A 17,251-nucleotide genomic window follows, 5' to 3' on the forward strand; every position below is an offset into this window, starting at 1 on the left:
AGACGTCACTCTCACAGTTGATATCTGTGGTTTTAAAGAAGATGCACAGCAGAACTTTTCAGAATGCTCGGTGAAAGGCGGAGGAGTGGCGGCTGCCCTAGATGCGCACAGCAACACGCTCCTTCCCGCTCCCCCACACCGGCATTGGCCGCTCACTGGCTGTAGAAAGTGGTGAAAGAAACCACTTACTATCATGTTTTTGTTGGGACCTAACAAATGCCATGATAGGCTTCAGGGACTAAGGTAGGACTCACGGGGAAAGCTGAGTCATTGCCCAGTGAGGTCATCCCCGCAGATGCCAGGACTTGTCTAATCAGCATACTCCCCGTAACCTGGTTTGAGTTTATCAGGACGTAAAAGACATCCCCCTGCAGCCAATAGCCAATTAGTAAATACCAGGAAACCCCTGCAGCCAATAAAGATTAGCCAATTAGTAAATACTAGGAAACTCCTGCAGCCAATCAGCCCTTGCCAACTCTCTGTTCTAAAACCTATAAATACTGCTGTAAATCTGGGCTCGGGGCTCCTTGCTCCACTCCACTGCATTGGATGTGGTGGGAACCCTAGCTCGAACTAGAAATAAAACCCCTTCATGCTTTTGCATTGATGTGGACGTCTTATTCTCTCAGTTTTGGGGACTCGGACTCTGGGCATAACATTTTTGGGGTCAAACCCAATGCCATCCAAGAAGAATTGAAAAAGGCTTACAGGCAACTGGCCTTGAAGTACTACCCTGATAAGAATCCAAATGAAGGCGAGAAGTTTAAACAGATTTCTCAAGCTTACGAAGTGCTCTCTGATGCAAAGAAAAGGGAATTGTATGACAAAAGAGGAGAACAGGCAATTAAAGAAGGTGGAGCAGGTGGTGGTTTTGGCTTCCCCATGGACATCTTTGATATGTTTTTTGGAGGAGGAGGCAGGATGCAGAGAGAGAGGAGAGGTAAAAAGTTTGTGCATCAACTTTCAGTAACTTTAGAAGATTTATATAATGGTGCAACAAGAAAACTAGCTCTGCAAAAGAATGTGATTTGTGACAAATGTGAAGGCCGAGGTGGTAAGAAAGGAGCAGTAGAATGCTGTCCCAATTGCTGAGGTACTGGAATGCAAATTAGAGTTCATCAGATAGGACCTGGAATGGTTCAGCAAATTCAGTCTGTCTGCATGGAGTGCCAGGGCCATGGGGAGCAGATCAGTCCTAAAGATAGATGTAAAAGCTGCAACGGAAGGAAGATAGTATGAGAAAAGAAAATTCTAGAAGTTCATATTGACAAAGGCATGAAAGATGGCCAGAAGATAACATTCCATGGTGAAGGAGACCAAGAACCAGGACAGGAGCGAGGAGATATTATCATTGTTTTAGATCAGAAGGACCACGCTGTTTTTACTCGACTAGAAGACCTTTTCATGTATATGGACATACAGCTGGTTGAGGCATTCTGTGGCTTCCAGAAGCCAATATCTACTCCTGACAACTGAACCATAGTCGTCACTTCTCATCCAGGTCAGATTGTCAAGCATGGAGATATCAATTGTGTGCTAAATGAAGGCATGCCAATTTATCGTAGGCCATATGAAAAGGGTCACCTAATCATTGAATTTAAGGTAAACTTTCCTGAGAATGGCTTTCTCTATCCTGATAAACTCTCTTTGCTGGAAAAACTTCTGCCTGAGAGGAAGGAAGTAGAAGAGACTGATGAAACAGACCAGGTAGAATTAGTAGACTTTGATCCAAATCAGGAAAGACAGCACCGTTACAATGGAGAAGCATATGAGGACGATAAACATCATCCTTGGGGTGGTGTTCAGTGTCAGACCTCTTAGTAGGGCCTGTGAATAACACTCGCTGCTGGTGTTTTATTTGCAGTAGTGATTGAGTGAAGGACTATAATCGTAATATGCTCACTACTTGCTTTTGTTTTAATATTCAACTTATGGTAGTGTTTAAAAGTTAAATGAAGAATAAACTCGAATATAAAAAAAAGATATGCGAATAGGCATATGAAAAGATGCTCAGCATTGCTAATTAGTAGGAAAGGCAAATCGACACTGCAAGGAGGTACCATCTCATACTGATCAAAATGGACATCATTACACAGTTGATGAATAATAGATGCTGGAGAGGGTGTGGAGAAGAGGGAAACCCTCTTATGTTGTTGGGGGAGTGTAAACCGGTGCAGCCACTGTGGAAAACAGTATGGCAGTTCCTCAAAAAACCAAAAACAGAGTTTCCATATGATCCAACAATTCCAGTCCTGAGCACATATCTGGTAAAAAAAACTATACGTGGAAAAGATTCATGCACTGCTATGTTCATAGCAGCAAAACGTACAATAGCCAAGACATGGGAACAGCCTTATTGTCCATCGACAGATGAATGAATAAGGAAGATGTATATGCTTATACACACAGAGAATGCAACACCACTCAGATATTTAAAGAATGAAATCATGCCTTTTGCAGCAGCATGGATGAACCTGGAGATTAACATATTAATGGAAGTAGACAGAAAGAGAAGGACAATTTTCATGTGATATCACCCATATGAGGAATCTAAAAGGAACATATCAATGAAACAGGAACAGACTCACAGACATAGAGAACTGGCTTGTGGTTGCCAAGGAGGGAAGGACTGGGAGCTTGGGATTAGCAGATGCAATCTATTTATACAAAGAATGGATAAAGAATGAGGTCCTACAGTATGGCACAGGGAATTCTATTCAGTATCTTGCCATAAATAATAATGGAAAAGAAGATATATGTCAAGCTGAATCAATTAGCTGTACAGCAGAAATGAACTATACTTCAATAATTTTTTTAACTTTTAAAAAGTTGTGGTTTATATATGTGCAATGAAACATTACATGGCAGTGAAAATGCACAAACTGAAATGACAAAGAATACAGATCAATTCTGAAACATGATATTAAGAAAATAAAAGGACATTTTAAAAAGGATGACTGTACTGTTACTCCATTGCATACATAATGATCAAGAGGAGACCAGATTTATTACTTAGGGAGCATCACTAACGTTAACGACCCCACCCCCAGGAAAACGGTGTGGAATCACTGCACTTACTGAGGTTCTTTCCTGTCTGTGAACAACAGCTGAACTGGGTGTATGTCTGCCCTTGGCCTCCTGAAAGAGCTGGGCCATTTTGTCCATGTTTGGAGTTGATTGTTGTGGACACGCCTCTCACTCAAGCATTCTGGAGCTTGGAAGTCTCTACTTGACATATTTTGTGTTCATCGGAGTATCTAGGAAGCAAGGTGGTCCACCTTTTCAGGCAGAACAAATCCCTCTCCCAAAAAAACGCCACAGTCATCTTTACACACATTATCTTTGTGTACATGTGTGGTCCTTGGATTGGAAAGGGAGGAAGAGAGAGACAGAGAGAGTGTTGTGTGTGCAAAGTTTCCACTCACAGTCACGAAATAATTTCAGATGAAGAAGAATCAGACAAAGACAAATATCACATGATATCGTTTATTTGTGACATCTACAAAACTGAAATTATTTACAAAACAGACTCACAGAGAAGGAACTTATGGTTACCAGGGGGGATAGTGTCGGGGGAGGTTAAATTGGAAGTTTGAGATTGACATATACACATGGTTATATTAAAAATGGATGACCAACTAGGACCTATTGTATAAAACAGAGAATTCGACTTAATATTCTGTAACTACCTAAGTGAGAAAAGAATTTGAAAAGCAATAGATGCATGTATATGTATAACTGAATTACTTTGTTTTCTATCTGAAACTAACACAGTTAGTTCATTTCTTAATCACATATATTACAATATAGAATTTTAAAATATTTTCAAAGAGCCATAATACACATGTCTGGTCCTCTCATAAGAATGCAGAATAAAAGTCCCTATTAATGAGTCTGTAATTGGAAACCTGCTCTGAGCCTGACATATGAGATGGGAACATGTGGTTTCTTTTCTGCCGAGAGTAAGGTTAATAAGATTTATCATGAGCTTGGGAAAAGCATCCTGCATGATATATACTAAATCACAGTTACTACTTCGTAAAGGCAGCAAGATCTGTTTAAATCCTTTAGGTTTACAGTGTTTACAGAAACAAAAAGTGACGATTGGGTCATGAGGCAAGCTCCATGATGTGGCTCAAGTCAGACTTCCATCCCTGGTGTGAGAGGAGGCTGGCCATCCTCCCATGTGACATGAGCCAGGCTGACTGTACCGACAGCACCGCCCGCCTTCCGCATCCTGTGACTCTGTCAGCTTTGCGCAGTTCTGCCTCCTGTCTCACAGAAGCAGAGCCATGTGCCCCACACTCCTCAGCCTCCTGAGTCTCGGTGAGTCCAGAAAGACACGGTTGGAGAGGGTTATGGTGGAAATCAGGGGCTCCTCAAACCACTGCCCAGGTTCCCTGTATGAGACTGCAAAGAGTGTGGGGTCCATCAGGACAAGCCATCTCTGACTTGTTTTCCTTCTAGGTTTCTCTGTGAGTCTGAGGATCTGGGCAGCTGTGGGTGAGTCCTCCCCATCCCTTATTTCTCTGTTGAACAGGGCAGTTGGGGCTGATGCAGATGACACAGGGGGCCCGGATGAGCCCCCTGTCAGTACAGTGAGAGCCGCATGTCCTGTGGATCCTAGGTCCTCCTATTGGCCTTGATACTCATCTTCACTCTCCCCAGAGGTTAGCCGAGCTCTGGACTCTGGACCTCAAGGCAAATCGACACTGCAAGGAGGTACCACCTTTATACCAATCAGAATGGCCATTATCAGACACTTGATGAATAACATGCTGGAGAGCATGTGGAGGAGAGGGAAACCCTCTTACACTGTTGGAGGAGCATAAGCTGGTGCAGCCACTGTGGAAAACAGTATGGCAGTTCCTCAAAAAAAGTAAAACCAGAGTTTCCATATGATCCAACAATTCCAGTCCTGAGCATATATCTGGAAAAAAACTATACTTTGAAAAGATTCATGCACTCCTATGTTCATAGCAACAAGACTTACAATAGCCAAGACATGGGAATAGCCTAATTGTCCATCGAGAAATGAATGGATAAAGAAGATGTATATGCTTATACACACAGAGAATGGACTACCACTCGGACATTTAATAAATGAAATCATGCCATTTGCAGGAACATGGATGAACCTGGGGATTAACATATTAATGGAAGTAGACAGAAAGAGAAAGACAATTTTCATGTGATATCACCCATATGTGGAATCTAAAAGGAACATATCAATGAAACAGGAACAGACTCACAGATATAGAGAACAGGCTTGTGGTTGCCAAGGAGGGAAGGACTAGGAGCTTGGGATGAGCAGATGAAATCTATTTATACACAGAATGAGTAAAGAATGAGCTCCAATTAAAATAAATAAGTTTAACTTAAAAAAATAAAAACAAAACTTCTGTATAAATATTAAAAAAAAAAAAAAGGAATGAGGTCCTACAGTATGGCACAGGGAATTCTATCCAGTATCTTGTGATAAATCATAATGGAAAAGAATATAAATGTTGAGCTGAATCAATTTGCTGTACAAATATTGTAAAAAATTAGCCTCCAATAAAAATAAATAAATATCTATTAATAATAATAAAAATAAAAAATAATGAAAAAATTTTAATTTTTAAAAATTTGTGGTTTATATATCTGAAATGAAACATTACATGGCAGGAAAATGCACAAAGTGAAATGAAAAAGAATACAGATAAATTTTGAACCATGATATTAAGTATATAAAAGAAAATTTTAAGAATGTAACTGTACTGTTACTTCATTACATACATAATGATCAAGAGGAGACCAGATTTTTACTTAGGGAGCATCACTAATGTTAACGACCCCCACCCCCAGTAAAACGGTGTGGAATCACTGCCCTTACTGAGGTTTTTCCTGTCTATGAACAACAGCTGTACTGGATGTATGTCTGCCCTTGGCCTCCTGAAAGAGCTGGGCCATTTTGTCCATGTTTGGAGTTGATTGTTGTGGACACGCCCCTCACTCAAGCATTCTGGAGCTTGGAAGTCTCTCCTTGACATATTTTATGTTCATCTGTGTATCTAGGAAGCAAGGTGGTCCACCTTTTCAGGCAAAACAAATCCCCCTCCCCCAAAAACACCACAGTCATCTTTACACACATTATCTTTGTGTACACGTGTGGTCCTTGGATTGGAAAGGGAGGAAGAGAGAGACAGAGAGAGTGTTGTGTGTGCAAAGTCTCCACTCACAGTCACGAAATAATTTCATATGAAGAAGAGTCAGAGAAAGACAAATATCACATGATATCGCTTATTTGTGATGTCTGAAAAAATGAACTTATTTAGAAAACAGACTCAGAGAATGAACTTACGGTTACCAGGGGAGATAGTGTCAGGGGGAGGTTAGGTTGGAAGTTTGGGATTGACATATACACACGGCTATATTTTAATGCATGACCAACAAGGACCTATTGTATAAAACAGAGAATTCTACTTAATATTCTGTAACTACCTACGTGGGAAAAGAATTTGAAAAGCAACAGATGCATGTATCTGTATAACTGAATCGCTTTGCTGCACACCTGAAACTAACACAGTTCCTTAATCACAGATATTACAATGTAGATTTTTTAATATTTTCAAAGAGCCATAATATGCATGTCTGGTTCTCTTAAGTATGCAGAATCAAAGTCTCTCTAATGAGTCTTTAATTGCCAACCTGCACTGAGCCTGAATTATGATGTGGGTACATGTAATTTCCCTTCTGTGAAGAGTTAAGGTTAATGAGATTTATCATGAGCTTGGGAAAAGCATCCTGCATGCTATACACTGAATCACAGTTGCTGTTCCTAAAGGCAGCAACATCTGTTCGAATCTCTTAGGTTTATAGCGTTTAGAGAAACAAAAAGTGATGATCGGGTCATGAGGCATGCTCAGTGATGCGGCTCAGTTCAGACTTCCATCCGTGGCATGAGAAGAGGCTGGCCATCTTCCCATGTGACATGAGCCAGGCTGACTGTACCAACAACAGCACCCGCCTTCTGCATCCTGTGACTCAGTCAGCTTAGCTCAGTTCTGCCTCCTGTCTCACAGAAGCAAGCCATGTGCCCCACACTCCTCAGCCTCCTGAGTCTCGGTGAGTCTGGTAGACATGGTTGGAGAGGGTTATGGTGGAAATCGGGGGATCCTTGCACCGCTGCCCAGGTTCCCTGGAGGAGGGTGCAAGGAATGTGGGGTCCATCAGAACTAGCCATCTCTGACGAGGTTTTCCTTCTAGGAATCTGTGTGTGTCTGAGGATCTGTGCAGCTGTGGGTGAGTCCTCCCCATCCCTTTTCTCTGTTGAGCAGAGCAGTTGGGGCTGATGCAGAGGACACTGGGGGACCGGGGTGAGACCCCTGTCAATACAGTAAGAGCCACATGTCCTGTGGATCCCAGGTGTCTTTGGCCTTAATACTCATCTTCATTCTCCCCAGAGGTTAGCCCAGCTCTGGACTCTGGACCTGAAGGCACAGTGTGAAGTCTGGCAGCTGGGAGCTGGGCCCACCGAGTGCCATTTCTATCATGAGAGGGGAGCAAGAGGCTGCACCTCACAGACTCCTCTCGGACAAGGTGGCTCGTGGCCTCTCCATCCAGCCTTTAACACCAGCATCTGCAGGAGCACCCACTAGAGCTGACCCCAGGGAAGGGGCTGGCCATCAGGCAGGGCCTCCTGGACCTTGTCACACATTGGATGTAGCTTAGCTAACAAAGGAGCGAGGGTCAAGGTTTACTTCCTTCTTTGCAGGCAAGTGGCTTTCTCACTGCTTAGTTGTGTGAGTGTTAGTCACTGTCGAGTCCAACTCTCTGTGACCCCATGGACTGGAGCTCACCAGGCTCCTCTATGCGTGGGATTCTCCAGGCAAGAATCCAGGAGTGGGTTGCCATTTCCTTGACCAGAGGATCTTGCCAACTCAGAGCCTGAACCCTGCTCTCTTGCATTGCAGGAAGATTCTTTACCATTTGAGCTACAAAAAATGCAACAGGGAAGTCCTTTCCCTTCTTGTCCAGGCATCCATTGTTTGGTGATGTTTTCTTTTGCCTGCATTCTGCAGCTTGCAGGATCTTAGTTCCCTGATCAGGGACTCAACTCAGGCCCTTGGCAGAGAAAGTGCTGAGTCCTAACCACTGGACCACCAGGAAATCCCCAGTGTTTTGTGTTTTCAGAGACAGTTTCTCAACATTTTGTCAACCCAAGGCGTGATTCTTCTCCAGAATCATGTCCAAGAATCATATTCTTAGAATCTCATTATGTCCGTCTTAGGTTGACTGTGTCTCTGAGTGTCCCCAGGCCCCAGGTGGCCCTGAGAATCAGGGTGATGCACTTTAGGGGAGGAGAGTTGGAGGAATTGAAGGGGAAGTACCCACGAGGGCAGTGGGGAGAAGGGATCATTCCTATTTTTCTCTCAAAGCCTGTGTCTCCTTCTCTCCTAGGTGAATATGGGAAGCCCTCTTTGTCAGCCTGGCCAAGTCCCGTGGTACCCTTAGGGCAGACTGTGACTCTGCAGTGTCACTCTGGTCCTCCATTTGTGATATTCAGACTGTTCAAAAATGATGGGACCAGTTTGCCCGAGCTCCAGGGGCATCATTTCAACACCTTCACCCTTGGCCCGGTGACCAGAGAACATGCTGGGTCCTACACATGTTCTAGAGCCGACTGGTCTGGTTCTGTGTGGTCCGATGTCAGTGACCCTTTGCCGATTGTGGTAACAGGTAGGAGGGGTCCAGCCCAGCCCGAGACACCCGTGCCTGCAGGCAATCCTACCCTAGGTCCATGTGCCCGTGCACCCAAGACATCCTCAGGATTCCCAGACAGAACTGAACCAAGGAAAGAGAACCAAGTCTGAGAGTTTAAACTCAGGGTGTTGAATAGACGGATGTGTTCCCCTGGCTCAGGAAGGAGGAGCCTCCCTAGGCATTAGTTAGACAGGATGCTGCCACTGCCTGCCAACTGGGAGGCTGAGGGGGGACCCTGATCCAGCACCTGCCACCCAGTAGGGAGCAGTAATCCCATATGAAGGAGCTGGGGTCCCAGTTAAGACCAAGTCAGCCCAGGAATGTTTCCAGAGGTGTGAAGTGGAGTTCAGAGGTGGGGAAATGTTCACTTTTTTCTCCACCTCCTTCCCAATCTCCTGCCAATCATCACCCACATTCTAGGAGATGAGTGTGAAGGGAGCCAGGGTATGTATTATACCTGGTATGTATTCTACCAGAGAAGCAGACCCACCCCAGTCCCCCATCATGCATAATGGGGATGGGATGAAGTTAAGAGCACTGCAACCCGCTCCAGTATTCTCGACTGGAGAATCCCATGGACAGAGGAGCATGGTGGGCTACAGTCTTTGGAGCCCCACAAAGTGAGACACAACTGAAGGGACTGAGCATGCATGCATGAAGCTGAGAGCAAACCCAACAGCTAAAGAGCTTAGAATAAACACAGAGGAGGCTTGAGGTCTTGAGCAAAGAGAAACAGAAAAGCATGAGCCCGAGCCCGAGAATAAGGCTAAAGAAAATGCAACAGAACAGACAGGAAGGGTAATTGGCTTTGCTGCTTCATGGGGACCTTTTTTACACCTTCAGATGTCAGGGGAAGTGCTGAGGTGGGGTGACTCACTGAAGCTCACACCCTGTTTGCTTCTAGATGTGTCCACAAAACCCTCCATCTCAGCACACCCAGGACCCCTCGTGCGTGCAGGAGAGAATGTGACTCTCTGCTGTCACTCATCGATGCTGCTAGACAAATTTATCCTGCACAAAACAAGCAGCACAGGGCATTTCCAGAGATGTGGAGAGACGTTCACTGGTGGGCATGCCCCAGCTGACTTCATCATTGGCCCCATGACTTTGGTGAGTGCGGGCACGTACAGATGCTACGGCTCTCTCAGACGCTCCCCCTATGAGTGGTCAGCCCCCAGTGACCCCGTGGACATCATCATCACAGGTGAGTGTGGCCAGACCAGTCCCTTCTGCTCTCTGTGTCACAGAAAGCCTGGTGTCCAGTCCAGCATCAGTACTGGGAGCTAATGACAGGCGTGCAGAGACACTCACAAGCTCGGGAGAGGGAGCAAACCAGAGAGAGGAGGTGTGAAAGTGGAAGGGAAAAGAGAACAGAGTCCCTGCTGTGTGCTAAGGGGAAGATACAGCTGGTGACAGAACGAAGGAGCAAGCACGTGAAAGAAAGACCAACGGAGAAAACTGCACCAGAGCAGGGATGGGGGCAGTTCCCTGCTCAGGCAGCCACCGATGGTGGTTAAGGGGTTGGTTTCCTGCTTTCATGTCAGAGCTCCCTTCCTCTGTCAGCAGCACATGTGGTACCAGACGCCCTGCAGTCCGGCCCCTGGGTGATCAAGATGGAGGTTGACACCCCGACGTTGCTCAGGCTCTTGGTTTAATGCGTCCTTGTGCACAATGGGGGGGAGTGGTCCCTCCAACCCTCCCACTGAAGAGTCCCTTCCAGGCCCTGGGGGTGGGCATGGCGGCCCTGAACACGCCCTCAAGAAGGAGGTGGTCAAAGATCGAATGAGATTCTGGCAATTTCCACTCCCTAAGCTCTTCTTCTGGGTCAATACCATGTTTTCTGATAGTCCCAGCAGTAGTTAGTAAGTTCCATTTATTTCAAGAGAAGCTCACAGGTTTGATTTTTTTTTGATTTTTTAAATTTACTTTTTATTTATGTTTGTTGAAGTCTAGTTGATTTAAGGTTTTGTTAATTCCTGTTGTACAACAGAGTGATTCAGTTATTGATATATATATATATATACTCTTTCTTAAAATAGACATTAAATGACAATCCACTTAAAAATTATTTATTTGTTCAACAGGATTTTAAATGACACTCCATTTTTAAACTATTTCTGAAGTTTTCCCTGGGCCAGGTGTACCTTGCTGTGGGTCTTTCTCTCCTGGTGGTGGGCGGCCTTCTCATTGCAGTGCTTCTCTTGTTGCACACTTCGGGCTTTGGTCCTCTATTTAGGACTAGAGTTACTTTGTGCTCTAAGATCAAGGTCTCTTCCTTGCAGGTCAATTTAGGAAACCCTCTCTCTCAGCCCAGGGGGGGCCCCATGGTGAGGTCACAGGAGAACGTGACCTTGGTCTGCAGCTCTGAGAGCGCCTTTACCAGTCCCATCTGCTCATGAAGGTGGGGGGACCTTGGGCGCCCACACACTGGACCGCGGGTCACCCGTGGAGCACTCCAGGCAGAGTTCCCTCTGGGTCCTGGGACCCCAGCCCACAGTGGGGTCTACAGGTGCTACAGCTCCTTCACTCACTCTCCCTACTCGTGGTCAGACTCCAGCGACCCACTGTTCCTGTCTGTCACAGGTGAGGAACCTCTTCCTGGCCCATGCTTTGTTCTTCCTGTTCAGTCGCTATCTTGTGTCTAACTCTTTGTGATCCCGTGGACTGCAGCATGACAGACTCCTCTGTCCTTCACTATCTCCGCCTCATGGATCACAGCCTTGTACTGGTGAAGGGGTATTCATACTTCAGTAAAGCTATGAGCCAGTGTGCATGGCCACCCAAGACAGGTGTATCATAGCAAAGAGTCTTGGTTAATCGTGGTCCCCTGGAAGAGGAAATGGCAACCCATTCAAGTATTCTTGCCTGGATAACCCATGAAGTGTCCCATCCTTCATTTCAGTTCAGTTCAGTTCAGTCGATCAGTCGTGTCTGACTCTTTGTGACCCCATGAATCTCAGCACGCCAGGCCTCCCTGTCCATCACCAACTCCCGGAGTTCACTCAGACTCACATCCATCGAGTCAGTGATGCCATCCAGCCATCTCACCCTCGGTCATCCCCTTCTCCTGCCCCCAATCCCTCCCAGCATCAGAGTCTTTTCCAATGAGTCAACTCTTCTCATGAGGTGGCCAAAGTACTGGAGTTTCAGCTTTAGCATTATTCCTTCCAGAGAAATCTCAGGGCTCATCCTTCAGAATGGACTGGTTGGATCTCCTTGCAGTCCAAGGGACTCTCAAGAGTCTTCTCCAACACCACAGTTCAAAAGCATCAATTCTTTGGCGCTCAGCCTTCTTCACAGTCCAACTCTCATATCCATCCATGACCACAGGAAAAACCATAGCCTTGACTAGATGGACCTTAGTCGGCAAAGTAATGTCTCTGCTTTTGAATATGCTGTCTATGTTGGTCATAACTTTTCTTCCAAGGAGTAAGCTTTTTTTAATTTCATGGCTTCAGTCACCATTTGCAGTGATTTTGGAGCCCCACAAAAATGAAGTCTGACACTGTTTCCACTGTTTCCCCATCTATTTCCCATGAAGTGATGGGACCAGATGCCATGATCTTCGTTTTCTGAATGTTGAGCTTTAAGCCAACTTTTTCACTCTGCTCTTTCACTTCATCAAGAGGCTTTTTATTCCTCTTCATTTTCTGCCATAAGGGTGGTGTCATCTGCATATCTGAGGTTATTGATATTTCTCCCAGCAATCTTGATTTCAGTGTGCATTTCTTCCAGGCCAGCATTTCTCATTATGTACTCTGTATATAAGTTAAATAAACAGGGTGACAGTATACAGCCTTGATGTACTCCTTTTCCTATTAGGAACCAGTCTGTTGTTCCATGTCCAGTTCTAACTGTTGCTTCCTGACCTGCATACAGGTTTCTCAAGAGGCAGGTCAGGTGGTCTGGTATTCCCATCTCTTTCAGAATTTTCCACAGTTTATTGTGATCCACATAGTCAAAGGCTTTGACATACTAAATCACATTGCAGTGGCCCAAAAGGCTGTTTGGCTTTTTCCATATCTTACTGTATCACTGAGTTCCTTCTCAAGGTCTCCGTGCTGGTGTCAGGGGAGCTTAGGGCTTCGGAGAAAGGAGGCAATGAGAACCAGAGAGGAAGACAGATGGTATGTGGCATCTCAACACTCTTCCACCTTCTGTACAGATGCTCCACACCAGAGTCCTGTCTATCCAGGCAAATAAAGAAAAGGGTCAGGGTAGACCCAGAAGGAGGAGAGGCTAGGCTCCTTCAGGAGGATCCAAGATTGCATCGTACCATTGCTCTTAATGTTTTCCTGGTAGCACCTCTGACATACAGGTGATTTTCCAGTTAAGGAGCATTGATACTCATTTCCGGAGCAGAGAGGATATCTCTTGCTTATAGCTATCATCCATTGTCAGGCATATCCTTCCCACCTCCTTCTACCATCTCTTCTCCAGGATGGAGGGTCTACTCAACACATTCACCGTGATGGACCAGAAGCTCTCCCCTCCCCCATCAGTGCTCTGAGGGATGACAGAGTCAAGGACAGGCAGGAGGTCAACCTTCTGAAACAAGAGTCCTCGTTTGGTGGGTCAAGGAAGGTTACTGTTCACCCTTCTGGCTTTTTTCCCTTAGGATCCATTACAAGTACTTGCCCATCAACCATGGATCCACACACCACAGAAGGTAAGCAAGATGGTGTCCTATCTCATCAAATTTCTGAGAAGACAGCAGGCTCCTGTGTGCGTGTTGGTTCTACCATCTTTCAGCTCTGTGACTTTGGGCTTCTCAAAGTCCCTGTCATGTCAGCATTTAAGATCATGGTCTGTGTTAGAACCAGAGGGGGCATTGAGTGTCTCATTCCCTGGGACTGGGAATTTCTACATTGAGCAAAGCGAGACAGAGTGACCTGACCCCATGCTAAGGGAGATGCTTACCCTCGCTCCACCAGCATTTTTGGGGAAGAATGGGGTCAAGGGGAGGATTTTAGGGAGCACCTTTAATATGCGCTCTTCCTCTGCTAGTGTTTATGAACTAAACATTCCACAGTTCAGAAATGGAAGTGTCGTGTCTTCTTGAGGACTCCATTCCAGGTCTATGTGGATGGATCGGAAAATATATGGATGATTAAAGCAGTCCCCATTCACACAAAAGCACCATGCCTTGTCATACGGGCAGCAGAGAGAAACTGCATGGGAGCTGGGGGGACCTGGTTTCAGACCGCTGCTGTTGTTGCATGGCCTTCTTCCTCCATCCACTGCTAGCATCTCTCCTGGATGCTTTGGTGCCTCCTGGGAAGTGGAGACCATACTGATCAGGTTGAGAGCTGCTGACACACTTTGACACAAGGATACAATAACTCCTGTGTGTAGGGGCAGGCTGTATGCAACGGATAACCAGACTTCCTTCCCTTGACTTGTTGGCAGAAGCACAGCTTCTTAAGGCCACTCCAGCCAGCTGCACCTTCTCCTTAGGCTCTCCCTAGCTTTCATCTATAACAGCATCTTCCCACTGTTCTTGCCTGTCACTGTTTACCCATAAAGTATGAAGAGCCAAACTGTCACTGGTGTTCTACCCAAAATCATAAGTCTGAAGGAGGGAAGCACAGTGTCATCTGACCCAGCGGGAAGTGGGCTTATAGCAGATAATGGCATTTTCACTTCCTGTAGGTTAAAAAATTATTTCCATTGTTGTAATCCCTGAGGGAATATCTTCCAGAAGACAATGGAACCATGTTCGTTTTATGAAAATATGTGTTAATCTATTTATTTATTTATTACTTTACAATATTGTATTGTACATCAACATGAATTCACCACAGGTATACATGTGTTCTCCATCCTGAAGCCTCCTCCCTCCTCCCTCCTCTTACCAGCTGCATCAGTTCTCAGCTGCAGCATGGGGGATCCTCATTGCAGTGCTGGGGTGCACTTCAAGGCTCCAGAGCTCAAGGGCTCAGCAGTTGCAGCATTGAGGATAGTTGCCACATGGCATGTGGGATCTCAGTTCTCCTACCAGGGATAGAACCCAAACTCTCTGAACTCGAAGGTGGACTCTTAATCCCTGGGCCACCAGGGACATTCCAAGCCTTGTTCGTCCCTTCAGCCACAGCCATCTGTTCTTCTCCCTTTTATGATCTTGGGAATCTGCTGATAGGCATTAGAGGATGGTCCATAACGGAAGATGTAGGATGGGCTCTGTGGGTTTCAACAGATTCCTGAGGAAGTCCGTCAGTGGCTGGGCTTATATATGGGATTTTTTTTTTTAACTTAGTGGAGTAGACAGACTCAGAAACCTGGGGCACACCCCTGCTTTTTTGGTTTTGGTGTCCCCACAAAATATATGGAAGTCTAGAAGAATCGCCCCCACCCCAAGAGCCTTGACTCTCTTCCATTTGCAGATGTTGCCATCACGAAAGGAGAGCCCAAAGACAGAATAGTGAATGGCGAGGTGGACCTTCACAGCCCAAACCCTTGCCATAGCCCGAGCCCCTCCAATGCCCAGTGCTCCAGCCTTCAAAGATTGCATTTCATTCCATCTTTCACATCTCCTTCCTCTCAGGACCCATCAGCAGAGGATGTGATATTTGTCCACTTGAACCACAGGACCCTCTCTGAGAGACTGTTCACTCCCACTCCCCTGAGCCCCATGCACCTCTTCGCTGAGACCAGTATCTATGAGGAATTCGATGTAAACCAAGACCATGCTGAGCCCTGATTGGCCCCATCCTTTGAGCACACAGAGTGCTATAAATTGAAGAGCTACATCTCTTTTTAAAGAAGTTCCTCTGTGGGCAAGCCTTCTACTCCAAAGCAGCCCAGCAGCTCTGAAGTTAAGACTGAAGTCCAAGAATTATAGGATCATCTTCAAAAATCCCACCACCTTTTAGTAATACCCTGGCTATTCTAACACTGTATTTTACCTATCTAACCTTTTGGGAGAAGGTATTCTAATCAATTTCACATACAGGCTAGGTTACTATGATCATCCCACTTTTTTGAAAATTCCAGTAAAGCATAAAAATTTGCAAGTTGAGTCTTCAAATTATTCAGTTTAAAATAAAAGAAAGCCATTAAAAAAAACCTAGGTTGAGTAATAGTTTACAAAGATGAATTTGTTTACAAGACAGAAACAGACTTCTAGACTTAGAGAACAAACTTAGAGTTACAGAGGGGAAGGATGGCGGGGGAGAGATACATTGGAAGTTTAAGATTGTTGATGAACATAGATGCAAAAATCCTTAACAAAATTCTAGCAATCAGAATCCAACAACACATTAAAAAGATCATACACCATGACCAAGTGGGCCTTATCCCAGGGACGCAAGGATTCTTCAATATCCGCAAATCAATCAGTGTAATTCACCACATTAACAAATTGAAAAATAAAAGACATATGATTATCTCAATAGATGCAGAGAAGGCATTTGACAAAATTCAACATCCATTTATGATAAAAACTCTCCAGAAAGCAGAAATAGAAGGAACATATCTCAACATAATAAAAGCTATATATGACAAACCCACAGCAAACATTATCCTCAATGGTAAAAAATTGAAAGCATTTCCCCTAAAGTCAGGAACAAGACAAGGGTGCCCACTTTCAATGCTACTATTCAACATAGTTCTGGAAGTTTTGGCCACAGCTATCAAAGCAGAACAAGAAATAAAAGGAATCCAAATTGGAAAAGAAGTAAAACTCTCACAGTTTGCAGATGACATGATCCTCTACATAGAAAACCCTAAAGACTCCACCAGAAAATTACTAGAGCTAATCAATGAATATAGTAAATTTGCAGGATATAAAATCAACACACAGAAATCCCTTGCATTCCTATACACTAATAATGAGAAAGTAGAAAAAGAAATTAAGGAAACAATTCCATTCACCATTGCAACGAAAAGAATAAAGTAGTTAGGAATATACCTACCTAAAGAAACTAAAGACCTATATATAGAAAATTATAAAGCAGTGATGAAAGAAATCAAAGAGGACACTAATAGATGGAGAAATATACCATGTTTGTGGATCGGAAGAATCAATATAGTGAAAATGAGTATACTACCGAAAGCAATCTACAGATTCAATGCAATCCTTATCAAGCTACCAGCAGTATTTTTCACAGAGGTAGAAAAAATAATTTCACAATTTGTATGGAAATACAGAAACCTCAAATAGCCAAAGCATCTTGCGAAAGAAGAATGGAACTGGAGGAATCAACCTGCCTGACTTCAGGCTCTACTACAAAACCACAGTCATCAAGACAGTATGGTACTGGCACAAAGACAGAAATATAGATCAGTGGAACAAAATAGAAAGCCGAGAGATAAATCCACACACATATGGACACCTTCTCTTTGACAAAGGAGGCAAGAATATACAATGGAGTAAAGACAATCTCTTTAACAAGTGGTGCTGGGGAAACTGGTCAACCACTTGTAAAAGAATGAAACTAGATCACTTTCTAACAGCACACAGAAAAATAAACTCAAAATGGATTAAGGATCTAAACGTAAGACCAGA

At 44.5% G+C, this 17,251-nt stretch overlaps 2 pseudogenes; both read left to right on the plus strand.

Moving 5' to 3' along the window:
- The first annotated feature begins 665 nt into the window (after positions 1–665).
- LOC120871884 lies at positions 666–1,920 on the plus strand (annotated as a pseudogene).
- A 2,372-nt stretch (positions 1,921–4,292) lies between these two features.
- On the plus strand, positions 4,293–15,210 carry LOC120873028 (annotated as a pseudogene).
- Positions 15,211–17,251: the final 2,041 nt, after the last annotated feature.

This window comes from Oryx dammah, unplaced genomic scaffold (genome assembly GCF_014754425.2).
Source record: "Oryx dammah isolate SB20612 unplaced genomic scaffold, SCBI_Odam_1.1 HiC_scaffold_13, whole genome shotgun sequence".
Taxonomy (NCBI): domain Eukaryota; kingdom Metazoa; phylum Chordata; class Mammalia; order Artiodactyla; family Bovidae; genus Oryx; species Oryx dammah.